The sequence below is a fragment of the Pongo abelii genome, chromosome 9 (genome assembly GCF_028885655.2).
Source record: "Pongo abelii isolate AG06213 chromosome 9, NHGRI_mPonAbe1-v2.0_pri, whole genome shotgun sequence".
Classification (NCBI taxonomy): domain Eukaryota; kingdom Metazoa; phylum Chordata; class Mammalia; order Primates; family Hominidae; genus Pongo; species Pongo abelii.
Genome location: NC_071994.2, coordinates 133711332 through 133729707, shown reverse-complemented (window position 1 = coordinate 133729707; position 18376 = coordinate 133711332). Strand labels below are relative to the sequence as shown.

The 18376-nt window shown below is 45.6% G+C and overlaps 1 long non-coding RNA gene across 1 annotated transcript; it reads right to left on the bottom strand.

Annotated features, from left to right (window-relative positions):
* Window positions 1-2173: 2173 nt before the first annotated feature.
* Window positions 2174-13818, bottom strand: LOC129048836 (uncharacterized). Its single transcript, XR_008511521.2, has 4 exons — window positions 13430-13818; window positions 12912-13019; window positions 3115-3255; window positions 2174-2655 (listed from the first exon to the last, which is right to left on the bottom strand). It is a non-coding gene; the product is annotated as an uncharacterized LOC129048836 (long non-coding RNA).
* Between the last annotated feature and the right edge of the window lie 4558 nt (window positions 13819-18376).

The window sequence follows — 18376 nt, the reverse complement described above, 5'->3', positions numbered from 1 at the left end:
GTTGAGCTGAGGCAGGAGGCGTGGGCTGGCCCGAGAAACCGGCGCTGAAGTCTCGGTTCGCGTTTTGCTCTCGGTTATGCCCCACTGTCCCGACGCCTCAGTCGCTTCTGCCCCCGCGGACACCGTCCACTCTCTGGGTCTTAGCCTTTATCTCAAGGCAGACCAGGTCAGCAGCTAGGAATGAAGACCTTTCACTGACCCGTCCCCAGGCCCACCTCATCCCTGCTGTTGCAACAACCCTGCTGTTTCTTAATCACAGAGTCCCCTAAAAGACCCAGAATCAAGAACCCCCCCCCACCCCACGTAAATGTCCTATTGCCAGAAGAACAATAGGACAGGGGCATGGGAGCCCTCTGGAACCCAGGACCGCCTAGCCCCAAGGTCTGCCCTGGGCCCATGGTGTGCTGGATGGGCTGAGGCAAACTCTTCAGTTCTCAGGAATCTTGCCAGCCAGCTGTTAATCACGGACATTATTAAAAATTAAACTAAACACACTTACAGTTAAACAAATTATATATATATTATATAATATATATATATATTTTTTTTTTTTGAGACGGAGTTTTGCTCTTGTTGCCCAGGCTGGAGTGCAATGGCGCCATCTCGGCTCACCGCAAACTCCGCCTTCCGGGTTCAAGCCATTCTCCTGCCTCAGCCTCCCCAGTAGCTGGAATTACAGGCATGCACCACCACGCCCAGCTAATTTTGTATTTTTAGTAAAGAGAGGGTTTCTCCATGTTGGTCAGTCTGGTCTCGAACTCCCGACCTCAGGTGATCCTCCTACCTTGGTCTCCTACCTCCTACCTCGGTCTCCTGAGTAACTGCGACCACAGACACACGACAACACGCCAGGCCAGTTTGTGTGTGTGTGTGTGTATGTGTGCGTGTGTGTGTATTTGGTAGAGACGGGGTTTCGCCGTGTTGCCCAGGCTGGTCTTGAACTCCTGAGCTCAAGCAATCCACCCACCTTGGCCTCCTGGTGCTGGGACTACAGGCGTGAGCCACCATGCCTAGCCACAAAGTACATTTTTAAAAGGTAATAAATACTCAAAACCCGTCGCTTCCTGAGTATTTGATAATTACTTGTGGTCTTGAGCCACCAGAACCACCAACCCTCTGAGACAGCAACTCCCAGAAAAGAGAGTAGAGTGGGGTGGAAATGTGAAGGAGATATTAAATGGTGTGCTGCCCTGCATCTCCCCAGTCAGGGACATCACAGTGGCTTGAAATAGGTCCTGGTAGAAGTATTTACACCACCTGAATAAGCAAATCAGAGCTGGGGTTGGGGGCAGGAAGATGAGCCCTTGTTACACAGCTACCTGCCTGGCAGTGATGTGGAGATCAGGTGCTGGGGCTGCAGGTACAAGAGGAAGAGGCTGTCTTCCTGCAAAGAGTAGAAAAATCGGGCCAGGCTTCCTCCATGAAATTATTTCATTTGACCCTTGACCAAACCCTGGACTGGGGACTGGCACAGGAGGCCGAGTGGGTATCAGGTGGAGAAGACACAATTGCACCTTATGTTCCCATCTAGTTTGGAGAACAGCCCAAGGAGTTTTTCAGGCTCTAGACCTCAAGATCCTTCTTACCTCTCCGTAGAATCAACTTCTTTCTCTGACAAGGAAGAAAGGCAAGGAGAGGAGGGAGGTTTGCTAGTCTCTCCTGATACCTAGAAAATCTTTCTGGAGCCAAAGGGCTCTGAGTTGAGTTTGCAAGAGGGCAGGACAAAGAAGGGAGTGTGTGATGATTTTAAGCATAAAAGGGATGATGTGGGAGAATTTTGGAATTTTTTTTAGGGAAGTGGCTGTTCAAGTAAAGAACTCTATTGTCCAAGGAGAGAAAAGGCTGGGACTGGTCCATCAGTGAAGAGCACTTTTCGCCCATTATCTTCTCCCCATAAAGGATCCACTCTTGGAAGCACCCCCTGGAGCCTTGGAACATGAAGATGTCTCAGATGCCCATAATTCCAGTGAGGCCTCTCCTTGATTGGGACGCAAGGAGCTGAAATTCATTATGTGAATGAGTGAGAGATGGGTGTTTATACTCTGTAAATGAAAGGGAGTGTATGCATATGGGAGGACTGTGTGTGAGAGAGGGAGTTCAAGTTTACAAAGGCCCTGTGTGTTTGAGCGTTCAAAGAGGGCCTATAATTAAAGAGAAACGCAGACAACCAACAGCAATGATAAGTCATTTATTTGGGGCAAGCAATTGTTTTACTACACCCAGCAGTTTTAATGGTGGATTGCAAGGTTTCCAACGACATTTTACTTTCATTCTGACCCATGGGCTTTGGCAAGGGCTGCAGGATGTCAGTCAAGATGGCAGGCCCGGAGAGAGGAAGCTCCCTCCTCACTTAGTGCTCCCCCTGCCCCAGTCACAGCCCAGCTATTCTCATCCCTGAGCACAGAAACTGGCTATGTGGATTTGCTCAAAGGGATTAGCATGTATTGCAGGCTTAGTATGTGCTAAACATTGCACCAAGAGTTATATGTGCATTCTCGTATTTAATGCTTGATTGTCCCCCCTTGGAAGCCTGTGGTTCCATCCAATCACTTTTGCCAGGGAATTGAGGATCTAGGGATATGTTGAGCACTTGAGTAGAGGTGAGACTCAGGATTGGCACTCCACTTCTATCACTGATCTGATTCTCTGACTCATCTGTCAAAAGAGAAGGGCTTATCCTAGCTCAGAGGTCTTCAGCCAGAGGACTGCATCCGAAATCTGTGGTCTAGATAATACCTAAGATAACGACCAGGTCAAATATTACATGACTGATTGAGGCCTATGGAAGGGAACATGGTACAGTGATTAAGAGCCCATGGTCAGAGGGCCCTGTGTGCATGCCTCCACCAGATCTTAGCTGTGCAATCTTGGGTAAATTACTGTACCTCCCTAAGCCTCACTTTTCTCATTATTAAAATGGGGATATGAATTGTACCCACTGCCTGGACTAAATGAGTTAATATACTTCCAAAGTGTTTGGCAATGCTTGCTATATTTTAAAAGTTCCTTAAATATTATCGAATAGTACTGCTAATATTCTCATGTGCTATTATTATTACTACTCCTAGTGCTACCAGTCTCTGCTAGGCCCTCCAAGCTGATTGCTATCATCACCTTCTGAAGTTCTCCGGGGCGTGTCCTCTCCCGGTTCTGCTCGGGAGCTTCCACATCGGCTCCCACATCCCACTTCCATAATGGGACTCCACAACCGCCACGGAGTTCTTGCTTCTCCTGCCCTCCGTGATCTTAAGATCCCTGGGAAATAAAAAGCAACTCCCTGTCAAGGTATGAAAATGAAAATTTTTAAAAAAGCAGCTCTTCTCCCAGAGAACGACTGGGGGTCTAGGCCATCTGTCAGATCTAAGATCCCCAGCTTGGCCTTTCTGTCCTTCACCAACTAGGCTGGCCTCTTCACAGCCTCCAGGTCTCAACCCAAGTACAGCCCCCTCAGAGGGGCCTTCCCAGGCCGCCCAATCTAAGAAGTCCCAAGTCACAACCATGATTACATGTTTTGTCTTGTCCACTAGCATTTACCTCTTCTCTCTATCTAAACCTATTTTGCTCACTTAGATCTTTATTTTTTTCTTGACTGACTTCCCTCCGTTAAAATGAGAGCAGGACCTTCCCCATCTCGTTCACTGTTATATCTCCCAGGGCCTGACACAGTGCTGGGCTCACAGGGGCGCTCCAAAGATACTGAGCAAATGAATCAACCCAATTCTATTCCAGCTTGGTCACTTACAGTCTGTAAAATATTGGACAAGATACTTCATCTCCACAATAAAAATGTGGCTCTCTCATAGAGCGAGTGCCTGACATACTTCTCTCATAATTATGTATTTCTACATCTCTCTGACAAAAACCTTAGCCTGGCACCCTAGTTACCTAGCCCAGTACCCTAGTCACCTAACCCAATACCCCAGTCACCTAGCCTAGTACCCTAGTCACCTAGCCCACTACCTTCATCCCATAGGTGTGGCAGCTGAGGTCCAGAGAAAGGAAGTTACTTGCCTAAGGCTACCCAGCCAGTTTCTCTACTCATCTCGTGAAATCATTTCTCTTTACTCTTCATCTGAAAGCCCGGCCCTAGCTAAATTCATTAGCCTGAGTGCTCCTGCTCAGAAGCTGTTCTTTCAGCATGCATATTTATGTTGAGCCTTTCCTCCCATACAGAATGGCCTCTCAGCCTCATCCATGCCTGCCTATATAACCCTCACCTCCTATAGGAAGCCCCTTGACTTAACTCACACAGCTCTGGTTGCTCTTTTTTTGTTAGTTCCTCTGACATATATGCATTCCATTTCCAGCATAGGCAGAGTCCATTTGAACTTGCTTGCCCTTTGCTAATTGTGTGTTCATCCCTTTTCCTGAGACTGGGCTGCAGCCACACTTGTCTGGAAACTCATCAAAAGCAGGGCTTCCTTTCCTATTATACCAGTCTCCATGACAGTCCCCAGAGGAGGTGTTAACTTCCTGGTCAAGCCAGCTGGATGCAGCAGGTTCCAGGTAGAAGATCAGCCCAAAAAGGTAACTCACTGACGCCAGAAGGAGGCAGCCACAAGGATTAGGTTTGGATTTCACTTCTTTTTTTTTCTTTTTTTTTTTTTGAGAGAGAGTCTTGCTCTGTCGCCCAGGCTAAAGTGCAGTGGTGCGATCTCAGCTCACTGCAACCTCCGCCCCCTGGGTTCAAGCGATTCTTCTGCCTCAGCCTCTCAAGTAGCTGGGATTACAGGTGCCCGCCACCATGCCTGGCTAATTTTTGTATTTTTAGTAGAGACGGGGTTTCACCATCTTGGCCAGGCTGGTCTCGAACTCCTAACCTTGTGATCCACCTGCCTTGGCCTCCCAAAGTCCTGGGATTACAGGCATGAGCCATCACGCCCGGCAGATTTCTTCATCACAGGGTGACTTCTGCCTACCTGTGAAATTGGGCATCCTGGAGGATCTCTTCAAAACAGGAGAAAATAATTAAGGGGAAAAATGGGGTGGAGGGATAAGCACTATGATCTGGGCAACATTTTAACGGGCAGGGAAATGACTTAGGAGAGTCTCCCAATTCCCCAGATTAGCTATTCTAAATCATTGGCCTACCATGTTAGGACTTAAATCGGTTTTTACACAGCAGCATGAAAACAGATGTGCAAATTTATCATGTTTTGAGCTTTAGGACTTAATCATTCTTTACCAAAGATCCCTAAAAATCCCAGATGCATTTAATCTGCTCCTCTTGGAATCTGTACCACAGAGGTGGGCAAAGCAGGCAAAGTATAGAAAGGCACAGGCTTCAGGAAGCCCCCGGGAAGGCCCAGCGAGTGTTAAATGACTGAGCTGCCATCATCCACTGGCTTCCACAACTGCTGGAGCTCTTGACTGGGCTTCTCCCAGATGCAGAGACAGCTGAAGCAGCTGGAGATTCATCTAAGGCCCCATGAATTATAGCCCTGGCCTGAGTTCATTCTTCATTACTCAGAGGAAATATTTAACTCTGTTTTTTCCCTCTCAGCCACCCACTCTGTTTTTTACTCTGGGGCTAAGCGTTTAAGTAGAAGTCTCTCTGGTGCTAACTCCTGTATTTGTTCTCTTGCATGCTAGGAAATTAGAGCAAAGGGTCTTGATTTGGCTTGGACAAACTCAACAAACAATAGTTCCAGGCTGCCTCCTTTCACCCTGAATCCCCCTTAGACAGTTTTAAATAAGAGCCACCCCCCTCAAATCTCAGGCTCCCTGATTCAATCATTTATTTTATAGATTTACACACACCCCCAGGGCAAATTACTTTGGAGCTCTTGGCTATTCTGTGTATAGCTGCACCTTTAGCTTTTAGGCTGGTTGAAGGAGAATGCCTGAAATGGAGATGAGATGGATGCTAAATCCTCAACTCCTGTCTAGGGATTTAGAAAGCAATTAGTTTTTCCTGCCAAAAAGCTTCTATCTCCTCTACTCTTCCCAGTATGCCCCTTTTCCCACCATCAACAAAGAGTAGCTTCAAGATTGAGCTTGACTTTGAGCCTCAGGCCCCCACCCCATCTCTAGCAAAGGACCACCTCCAGGCTTCTGCATGCCAGATGAGGTCCCAATACAAAATTCATTGCTCTCCCAGGTAGCATGGTTTCTTCCATTAGCTCATCCTCCCTTCTAATAAAAATACTTGGCATATACAAAATACCATATGATTTGTAAATAAGTTGATATATGTTATCATTCCATCCTTACAAAAATACTTGGGGAGGGGAGCGATGGGACAGGAGTTATTAACATCTCCTTTTTGAGTAAGAAGAACTAAGACGCAGAGTTTAAGTGACTCAACAAAGATCACCTTATCACTGAGCAGCAGAGGTATAACTGAAACACTCCTCTCCTGTTAAATTCCAGCCCTGGGGACTCCTCTGACCTCAGCTGCCTTTCTTCTGGTAAGACCATCCTATTTCCATTTTTCATTTTCCCATTCTGACTCATACCATGGGTGTACCCCAGTATCATGCACTTCCAGCCACACTCAGCTCTCCCCCATCTTCCTCCCCTACACATACTCCTTCTCACACTCCTCGAACGCATGCTCACAAGCTAGTTGAAATAGAATTCGTGAGAATCCAATGAGTTGCCTTTAAGCTGAGCCTACTGTGGGTCAACAATTAGCTTAATGGCCCTAAAGTGACTTGGCCCACTGTCTTTGGAGCTTCAACAAGAAGCCACAGAAAACACCCATGGAGCATTTTTCCCACTGCGTTCATTTTTGCTTTGCTGCCTGTGCACTATGGCATGGATATGGTTTGGATCTCTGTCCCCACCCAAATCTCATGTCAAATTGTAATTCCGAGTGTTGCAGGTGGGGCCTGGTGGGAGGTGATTGAATCATGGGGGCGGGTTTCCCATTTGGTGCTGATCTTGTGATAGCGAGTGAGTTCCTGTGAGATCTGCTTGTTTAAAAGTGCCTGGCACCTCCCTCTTCTCTCTCTCTTGCTCCTGCTCTGGCCACACGATGTATGTGCTTCCCTTTCACATTCCACCATGAGTGTAAGTTTTCTGAAGCCTCCCCAGAAGCGGAGCAGATGCCAGCATCATACTTCCTGTATATTCTGTGGGACCATGAGCCAATTAAACCTCTTTTTCTTTATAAAGTACCCAGTCTCAGGTATTTCTTTATAGCAATGAGAGAACAGACTAGTACAGACACTAAAGGAACTCAACTCACTGGATATTAACATAGATCACATGGGCTCTAATGCAGCAATCCTTAACCATCTGGGTCCTTGGAGAATGCCATAAACACAGTGAAACCTCATCCCTGACAAACACCCAGGCACATGCACACACAAAATTCTGCCCACAATTTTGGGAGATTTGCAGCCTCTCAGAAGTTCATTCTTTAGCTCCTAAAGGCTTAGAAAGACCTGCCCATGCCCAAAGAGGAGGAAAAGTTTCTTCTCCCACTGGGAGTAAGTTGTGAAAATACTTGAAAATCAAAAAGACCATGCCAGGACCTGAGCCTAACATACCAGCCCTTGTATGACTGAGAGGTCAAGAGCAAGGATCAGTCTAACTCACTGCCAGAATTGCAGGTCAGCAAGCCAGGGCCCAGTCCCGGCCCTATTTGAGGTTGCTTTATTTTGGGGTGCTAGTTAAATGCTTCCTGGAGTTTTGAATCCCCTACTTACAGAAAGAGAAAGAATAGTCTCATTATCATTAGTAATGACTCATTGAGCCCACAGAGTGAATAACATTATTTAGGACTCTTGTAATCAGAAAGTATGATACAGTTCCCATTTCAGGAGCCTGCAATTTATTTGATTTGTTCTGCCAAGAAAAACTGAGGGGAGCTGCAGGCTCTTACTTTCTTCATCTAGGTGAATTTAGGGTGTAGGCAAGTAGCCTGTGGAAACCCAGAGGCAGCAGCCCCTTGTGGTTTACACCCTACTGTCAATTCTCTCCCCCAGCATGCCCCTCTCCCCTGCACCCTCTCCAGTCCCTGTCTGGCCTCCCCTACACCATGCTTTCTGCTGCTCTCTCTAATTCTTCTCATACATCCTCACTCCCATCTCTCAAAATTTGCTACCAGAGTCTTCATTTATCCTAAGGTGAAAATAGCTGATAAAGAGCACATGCACATCAACTGATTCCGTGTACTCACCCTGCTGTCACCCACCAGGCTTCTTTCTGAGCCCAACAGAGCCAGGATGGGAGGACTTCCATTCAGCAAGCTCTCAACCTCAAATTTTTCATCTGGCATCTCATTTAGAAATGTTGTGTGGAATGCTTAGCTCATCTGGCCCTCTCTTTTACTAATGGTCAACGCACATCACCTCACTTCAGACGGAATGTGTTTCACTCCAAAAGTGGGAGGTGAGTAGGCAATGGGAATGAGCATCATGGACAGTCAACAAGGCAGCATGGGCCCAAGAGTCAGGTACAATTTACAACTGAGCCTCCAGGAACCTGATATGCATGAGGCTTATAGATGTGAGTTTTCTCTGATCCTCAAGAACATTGGAAATTAAAGGGCAGACAACTCTGGTATTTAACTAAAGAAGAACATAAAACTAGTGTTTGAGCCTGGCCAGTCATAGAAGAAATCTGCTTCCGGCTGCCCTGGCTCAGGCCCACCTCCCACTTGTACACAGTTCCCAGAGCAGAGCCTGAGGCGCCCAGCAGACCCTGCTGTTCTCCCACCATGGGTTCCCCAGTGCTCTACTGAGGAAACAGATGTTGTCTCCTCCATAAAGGCTTTCCACACCATGCTTCCCCTCACTCTCTCCTCTCTGCACCTTTGTGCAGCATCTCTTGTCATCGTTGAGAGCCAAGAGGTGATAGGATCCAGTAATGTCACTTCTTAGCCAAGCTGGCAAAAGCGGCCCAGCAACTTGCCCAATGCTTTTAAGCTGTGGTTGGTGAAACTCCAAAAGTCAAGTCACTCCAAGTGAAGATTCTACCCTCCCTCTCCTTTCTCTCCCTGAACTAGCCAGGAACCTCCTCCTTCACATCGGTACCTCCCACTTTGACATTTTGAATCAGCCAACAGGCCAACCGGAAGACACTTGACCACAGAACTCAACTGAATAAAAGTCACTGCAATCAGCAAAGGAAAACCAGGGGTGCTTCCTGCTTCTGGAAAGGCCCCAGCTGTAGGGGGAGAGGAGACAGCAAGAAGGGTAACTGACAGGCAGATGTCACCTGTGCTCTAGGAAATGTGGAAAAGGAGAGAAATGGAGGAATGGGGAAAAAGTCTGTTTCAGGCTAGGTAAGGACCCTCTGGATATCAAGGTGGCAATGAATATGTGTGATGAAGCTCAGGTAGTGATGGGGACCAGAGAGGTAGATTTGGGAGTCAAGTGCAGACATGTGCAGTTGAAGTGGAAGTGAAAGCATATTGCTCGGCCGGACGCAGTGGCTCACCCCTGTAATCCCAGCACTTTGGGAGGCCAAGGCGGGTGGATCACTTGAGGTCAGGAGTCCGAGATCAGCCTGGCCAACATGGTGAAACCCTGTATCTACTAAAAATACAAAATTTAGCTGAACGTGGTGGCACAGGCCTGCAGTCCCACTTACTCGGGAAGCTGAGGCAGGAGAATCACTTGAACCTGAGAGGCGGAGGTTGCAGTGAGCCAAGATCTCATCACTGTACTCCAGCCTGGTGACAGAGTGAGATTCTGTCAAAAAAGAAAGGAAGAAAATGAAAGAAAGAAAGAAAGAAAGAAAGAGAGAAAGAGAAAAAGAAGGAAAGAAAGAAAGAGAAAGAGAGAAAAAGAAAAAGGGGAAGGGGAAGGGAAGAAGGAAGGAAGGGAAGGAAGGAAGAGAGAGAGAAAGAAAGAAAGGAAAGAAGGAAGGAAGGAAAGGGAAGGAAGGAAGGAAAGAAGGAAGGAAGGCAGGCAGGCAGGCAAGCACATTGCTCTATGAATATTTGTGAAATTTGGGGTTGTCTTTGTTTCCTTTCAAAATTGTACCCAGACTTCTTCCTCCCCCATGCACACACCCAAAGCAATGCGCGTGTCCACTTACACCTCTTCCCTGCTGTCTTCCCAGCTAGGCCAGTGGCATATCTCTTCACCTCAGGCCTCCACTAGGCAGCCTCATCTCTCTTCCCATGGTCACCGCGTTCCTCCCTGCCGCCACTTCTTAGCTGAGGCTACTGCCATCTCCTGAAGTCATGTCCTGACAGGTCTCCATTATCCAATCTCTCCACTAATGCAATCCTGATTCTACATAATTGCTAGAGCTGTCTTTCCAAAGACAAATACAGTCATGTCACTTCCCTGACTACAAGGCTTCAATGAACCTGCATTGCCCTCTGGGAGAAAGCCCAAAGTCCCCAGGGTGATGAATACCCCCCTTCACGTACCTGCCCTGCTGACTGTTCCAGCTGCAAGTCCTGCCATGCCTCAGCAGCCCCTTACACCACAAACTCAGGGAACTCCTCACTTTCTCAAACATGGCAGACTCTTTAATGTCTTCGTGTTTGTGCATCTGTGTGTGTGTCCATGTGTTGGCGGCGGGGGGGGGGGTGGTTTCTCCCTCCAGTGCCTGGTGAACTCCTACTCATTCATTAAAGTCCAACAAAAATATCACTCAAATGGAATCCTTCCCAACCTGCTGCCTTCCCATCAAAACACAGCTATCACTACTTTTTCTGGGTTCTCATAACGTATTACTTCCAACATAATGTATTACTTCCAACGATAGACGTCTACTGAACTACTACTCTGTATACCACGTTTTGTGGCTATAGCTTTATTCTTGTTTTTGCAGCATTATATTATATTTATTTGGCTATTTAACTTTCTCTTTTGCCAGACAAAGAGCTGTCATGATGAAAGAGGAGATCAGAACGTGGGAACTGTCTTTTGCATTTCTTTGCCTCTGGTGTCTAGCACCATTTGTGACATAGAGTAGGTTAATGGAATTACTTACTGGAAGTGAAGATACAGGGAATGGGGAGCTGAGGAAGGAAAGGAGGAAAGAAGAAAATCTGGTAAAGTCCAAGGAGAAGAGAGAAGACTAGGGTGGGAGCCCAGAGATGGGAGCAAAAGAGGAAAAATGAGAAAGAGGAGAAACAGAAAGGTGTACCACTTCTCCCAGCACCACCAAAATACGTGTGTGTGCACGTGTGTGTAGGTGGGTGGGCAGGTTTGATGTGAGTTGTTGTCCATACATACACACGAGGCAAGCTGTGAATAAAAAGCTTTCAATATTTGAAGCTTCAATGCTAATTAAAATGCTTTTCCATGTAAGTGCACAAGGCTACATCTATCCCCACCCTCCCCTGCTTCCTCTCCCAGCACGTGGCTGCTGTCAACCTCACTCTCTTCCTAAGTCCTCAGCCCTTCTTACTTTCAACATCATCTTTTGAGGCAATCAGAGGATACCTTCACATTCTTAAATAGTTTTACACAGGGTAAAACCCTCCTTTGTAAGTCACTAAATATGGCTAAATTATAGACATTTTGAATTCCTCCATAATAGAAGGCTCTTTTCATGAAGAAAAAAACAAACATCCCAAAAGAGAGCAGTCTGAATGAAGATAACATGGTCCATTGGGTTAGGGAAGATGCGGAACTGTATCAGTACATCCCACCCCACTCCATGGACCCAGATTGAACTGTCAGCCCTGCCTCCAGACAGCCCCAGGACTTGGTCATGTCATGCCCAGATCCCGCTCTTCAGGAGACAGTGGCATTCAAAGTGACATAAAGAGAACAGTGGCCGAGAACCTACATTCTGGCCCTCAATCTCCTGCCAACCAGCTGTGTGACTTTGGTCAAATGACATTTGACCAAAAAGGTTTCAATTTCCCCATCAGAAAAGTAAGAGGTTAGAGACAGGATCTCCTAGGTTCCATTCCCCTCTACTGTCTATGTCTCTCTTTAAAGTTCTCTAACACCAGTGAGCATGAGGAGACTCCAGACAGAGCGCCTGCCAGAGAGAATGCTCTGACAAAAAGGAAGAACTCCTGTAACCTCAGGAAGTGGGATCAACAGACAGCTGCACAATTTGCAATGGGGGTAGATATCTAAAAGTCAAAACAAAAACAAAACTCTGTGTTTCTTATCCAGAATCCAAATAATCCTCTACTACTCAAGACTATTTGAAGATTAGGCCCAGCAAGGTGGCACGTGCCCGTAGTCCCAGCTACTCCCAGTGTCTGTAGGCTGAGGCAGGAGGATCACTTGAGCCCAGGAGGGCAAGACCAGTCAGGGCAACACAGTAAGACCCTTTCTTTAGATCAAGAATAAGTTTTAATTTTTTTAATTTTAAAGAACATTTTAAAATTAGAAGGGATGGGTCCTTCAAGGACCTATAATCTCCTGCCCAGTCCAGGAATTCTCTTATATCAGCCTGCAGGTGCCCATGTCATTGCTTAAACACTTCCGGGAATGAAAAATATCTCCCTGCGCAAAGTTCTGCAGAGATGCAAGCAGGAACGGGTAGCATAGTTACTTAGGGGCCCTGGCATGTGTCACTGGACCCCAGATTGCTCCCTCATGCTAGAGCCACAGTGTCTGAAATTCTATTAGTCGTTTATTTCTTTTGCTTCCCTTTCCTCAGATCTCTTAAAATTCAAACATTTCTAGTAGTATTTGCTATCAAAACAAAGTGTTCATGACTTATTGGCTTGCGTCCTATTCATGAGAACAGAAGGTCAGAGGAGAGCCCTAGGTGATTCTAAAAGAAGAGAGACCCTGAGGATGAGGGGAAAGATGACAAGATACATTTTAAATACTTTACAACTATTGCACCAGGCCAGATGGGAATACATATGATGAGGATAGGACGATGATGATAGAAAACAATAAACATGCCTACTGTGTGCCAGGCAGGCTTCTTAGCACTTCAGCTCTAACTCACTGTAAGCACATTTATAAGAATTGGGTAGTTTTTACAAGTTCCTTGTAAAAGGGACTTGTTACAATGGGACTTACATTGGGACTTGTTACAGTGACTTTCAATAAGCAGCTTATCTGCTTGGAGAAATCACCCCAGATCCTGAAGATCCCGGCTCCTTTCCTGCATTTCTCTTTTCTTTCCTTCTAAAACAAAGATAAATAAGTGTAGTTTTGCAAGTTTGTATAATACATTTACACATATTACATATATATATAAACTCCGAAGTGGTTAAGTAGCTAGTGAGATCCATTGTTGAGGGAGTTTTCAGACCCTCTTCTTCTAGGACCTATAAAAGGTAAATATGCCAAGACTCCCACCTGGTGGTTAGAATCAATAGTGAAGATTTGGGAGAAATATATGTTTGCATTAATTAATTGGGGTGTACAGAAACCAAGCCGTCCTCATGATTAAGGTTGTCCCCGGCCCTGGAGACATCTCAGCTTTGCAAGCTCTCCCGGCCTGTGAGATAATTAGAGTTGAGAGACACTGGTGTCATGAAGAGCAGAAATCAAAGTGAAGAAAGAAGAATAGGAAGGAGAGACGTACGACTCACGCTAAACAAAGGAACAGGACAGCGCCTCCTTCAACTGGCTCCGGTGATTGGCTATGAGGAATTGCTGTGTGCTCAGATTTTTTGAACAATGTTGAAGGACTGTTTTCTTAGACTGGCATGACACGGTAGTGATGCCTAATTTTTTAGAAAGTTGCGAGACAGAGAGAGAGAGAGAGAGAGAGAGGAGAGAGAGACAGGGGGAGAGAGAGAGAGAGAGAGAGAGAGGGGAGAGAGAGAGAGAGAGAGAGAGAGAGAGAGAGCAAGTTCCAACAGTGCCACCTTCTGGTCATAATGTGGTGAGACAGGCATGACCTATGTCTTGGTTCTCATGGTGGCAATTGTTACCATGCTTATAATACTAAAATGTGCAAGTAACTCTTACTGGCCAGGTACTGTAGTAAGCACAGATTGTAATCATGGATGCATTCCAAATGGAATCTTGGGCAACCTTTTACCAGTGTCTTGCTAGACTCCTCCACAAGACTGTATCTTGGGAGAACAGGGACCATCTCTTTTGCAACTTTGGGAACCCAATATTTGGCAGTTAGTCACTAAAAATACAAATGGCAGGAACAGAAAGGGCTGTTTGTGGATTTGTTTCTCAGTGTATTAAAATCAATTAAAATCTCATTAGCAAGCAGGACAATGCCAATATCGCAGTAAAGTTTCTGCTGGATCTGGTTTTCCCTGATATACCTCACAGAATTGGGAGCATGCCTGTTGAGACTGTGAACACCAGATGAAGGCAGGAAAAACAATCAGAGTAGCTAGCACTTTACAGGGGATTGAACTTAAAGTGGCCTCAGGGATATGATTTAATGATTTCCAGCCAGGCGTGGTGGCTCACATCTGTCATCCTAGCACTTTGGGAGGCCGAGGGCAGGAGTTCAAGACCAGCCTGGCCAATATGGTGAAACCCCATCTCAACTAAAATTACAAAAATTAGCCAGGCATATTGGTGGGCGCCTATAATCCCAGCTACTCAGGAGGCTGAGGCAGGAGAATTGCTTGAACCTGGGAGGCGGAGATTGCAGTGAGCCAAGACCATGCCACTGCACTCCAGCCTGGGTGACAGAGTAAGACTCTGTCTCAAAAAAAAAAAAAAAGATTTTCTAAATACTGAAAAACTTTAAAGATTCCAAAAAGACTGTCTAGGACTAAGGAAGAATTAAGCAGCACAGAAATGCCTCCACACATGCAGGTGGCAATCACAGAAACCTGCAGGCCAAAGGGAATACAAGGCGACGGTCAGCACAAAAGTGATGCCAAAAATCAGACATTGCCTGCCTGGGATGTGTGCTCAGTGATATGATAGATGAGGACAAGGAAATCCTTTATTACAGGCAATGTGGAGTCACAGCCATTGCACAATAGCCAAACTTACAGAAAATGGACATGAATTGTAGCACAAATGGTATTACTTGGTTTAGAAAGAAATAACTCTGTTTATATTTAAGTGCTAGCACATGCTTTTGACAGAAGCTGTTTATTCCCTTCTTTGAGATTTTTAAAGGAGGGCCATTCTTCCAAGAAATCTCCAACGACAGGCCCAATGAACACCTGGAGTCTCTTCCAGCTCCGTAATACCATGATTTAATCCTTGGTTCTGCTCAAAGGAACACTAACTCAGTGTACCACAATCTCACCAGAAAACTGTCATATTTAATTTCCAGTTTATGAATTCCACCTTGGTTAAGAATCCTGTCTCTGCTGCTTATTAGCTAGGTGACCATAAGCAAGTTCTCTAACCTCTCCATCCTATTTCTTTACCTGTCTGTAAGATGTCTTTTTCAGAGGATTGTCATGATGATTAAATAAGAGTTGTGAGCTGCTCAGCACAGTGCCTAGTGCACAGCAAGCACTCAAAAGATGGAAGCTATTATTACTGAGGATTGAACGAAAGTTAAATTAAGTTAAAATAAGTGGGGCCAGGCACAGTGGCTCACGCCTGTAACCCCAGCACTTTGAGAGACCGAGGTGGGCAGATCACGAAGTCAAGAGATCGAGACTATCCTGGCCAACATGATAAAACTCCGTCTCTACTAAAAATACAAAAATCAGCTGGGCGTGGTGGCACGCGCCTGTAGTCCCAGCTACTCGGGAGGCTGAGGCAGGAGAATCACTTGAACCCGGGAGGCGGAGGTTGCAGTGAGCCGAGATCATGCCATTGCCCTCCAGCCTGGTGACAGAGCAAGACTCTGTCTCAAAAAAAAAAAAAAAAAAAAAAAGTGCTCAGAACAATGCCCAGGCCCATAGTAAACACTAAACTTTAATGAAAATTGTAAATGAAGTTCTAAAGCAAAACAATTTTTTTATCTTCATGTAGAGGATACGATAGTATTTTGGGAAAAAAAATTCATCACTAGTTATGTCATTTTGGGTAAGTCACTGAAACCTCTGAATTTCTGTTTCTTCTCTGCAAAATGTGAGTGGCAGTGGATTAGATGATCACCAATGTTTCTTCCCATCTTAAGGAGTCTGGAATTGTAAAGAATACCAGAACTTATATACACTAAAAATGTATCATATATACCATATAAAACTCTAGTTATAAACTAAGAAATAACCAGTCACTAATAATGTAAGTTGATTAAAAACTTAAAAATCACTATGGGCCTACCGTATAAGACACCATAAACATAAAAATCTTTTAATTATTTAAGGATGGATTAAATAATAAGCAACTATTAGATACAGAATTAAAGACAAAAACAAAGATATTTTCATTTTTTATATAATTTCCCTTTCACATTCAGAGCAAGAAATTATTTTGAGCTTCTTATGCCGTAAGAATGGCATATAGCAAGCCTAAGTAATCCCAGATTCCAAATTTGAGGAATCCAAATTAATGCTCTTTTACATTCAGGAGTCAGCAAACTTTTCTGCAAAGAGCCAGATAGTAAATATTTTAGGCTTACTCAACCATTCCGTCGCAGCTCAAGAGCAAAGAATGCGTACGTGAATGGCTGTGGCTGCATTCCAATAAACTTTATTTATGGACACAAATTTGAATTTCATACCATTTTCAACTATCAAGAAATTTTAATATTCTTTCCAATTTTTTTAATTTACCACTTAAAATATAAAAATTATTCTTAGCTTGTCGAGTGCAAAAGAACAAGCAGTGTGCAGCAATTAGCCCTTGGGCCGTAGTTTGGCAACCCTGCTGTAATTATATATTTTGGGAAATAAAGTAGTAATGTAAGAAATCCGGAATTGGCAGAATGCCGTTATGGGATTTTCACGGGTTGGTTTGTTGATGTTTGTTTTGCTGTACTGTTTTCATCTGCCATTCCTCTAAGAGTTTCCACTACAAACCACCCACCCTTTTTCTCTCCCTGTGGCAAGGGGCCTGGGTTTAACATAGCCAAGGTAAGCCTGACACCTTGTGGTTGCATTGAGAACGGCAGGAGCTACCTTGGAAATTAGCGGCACTGCACATCTGGGGCAGGGGAAATCCAGGAGGGAGCGGGGGCTGCCGAGCCAGTCAATGAACCAGTCAGCAGGTGGTGGCGGCGGCGGCGGCGGCGGCGGTAGTGGGTGGTGGTGGTGGTGGTGATGTTGTTGTTGTTGAAATGAGGAAGGATAAAGTCCAGAACTCACTATCTGACTTCTCTCCCCAAAGAGAACCTCCAAAATGCTACCTATGGGGGCACTTCATCCTATTAAAAAAATGAAGCAGCAGTGGCCAGGCTCGGTGGCTAACGCCTGTAATCCCAGTACTTTGGGAGGCCGAGGTGGGAGAATCACCTGACGTCAGGAGTTCAAGACCAGCCTGACCAACATGGTGAAACCCTGTCTCTACTGAAAAAAAAAAAAACAAACATTAGCCGGGCATGGTGGTGGGAGCCTGTAATCCCAGCTGCTTGGGAGGCTGAGGCAAGAGGATCACTTGAACCCTGGAGGCGGAGGTTTCAGTGAGCCGAGATCTCGCCATTGCACTCCAGCCTGGGCAACAAGAGCAAAACGACATCTCAAAAAATTAAAAAATAAAATAAAAATGAAGCAGCAATTTCCAGAGCCTTCACAACTGAAGGCTTCATGGACACTCAAGACTTTCCTTGGTTCAGTTAAATCTCCCACTTCTAGCCCTTAGCATTCGGGTGAGAGAAAGGGAAACTGGGCATGCTTCTCACTCCCACTTCTCCCAGATGCTTACACTCGAGAAAGAAGGAAAACCTACAGGACCTAACTGCTACTGAAAACCAGGAGTTAGCTGGCGCAGTAGCTCACGCCTATAATCCCAGCACTTTGGGAGGTTGAGGCAGATGGATCACCTGAGGTCAGGAGTTGGAGAACAGCCTGGCCAAAATAGTGAAACCCCATTTCTACTGAAAATACAAAAGTTAGCCAGGTGTAGTGGTGCCCGCCTGCATTCTCAGCTACTTGGGAGGCTGAGGCAGGAGAATCTCTTGAACCTGAGAGGTAGAAGTTGCTGTGAGCCAAGATCGCACCATTGCACTCCAGCCTGGGCGACAAAGTGAGACTCTGTCTCAAAAGGAAAAAATCAGGAGTTGTACTCTGGGAAACAGCAAATAAGGGTCTTCAAGGAGGTAAAAACCAGTCATTGAACTGTTACAACAGCCCTGAGGCAACACAGAATTGTATTCATTGCTTGCCCAGGTCAGACTGTCCCAAGCACTGTACAGGATGTCCCAAGCACTGTACACTGTGCTAGGACGAAGTGTTTTGCTTGTTTTGAGAAAAGGCTTGAAGAGACTGTTCTTTCCATTCTCCTGCCTCTAGAAGTGTTTCCCCAAAACATTCTAGACTCAAGTTATTCCTATCCTATAAATTATGCACGAAAGGAGGTTCTGCACCATGCTAGGTTGGGAAGTTCATCCTTTCATCTAATTCACAGCTGTCCCTCTGTGTTTCTGAGAAAGCAAAGAGAGGGGGGATACTTAGAGGGAATTTGGCAGCACTTTCCCCTGGGCAAGAGCCTCC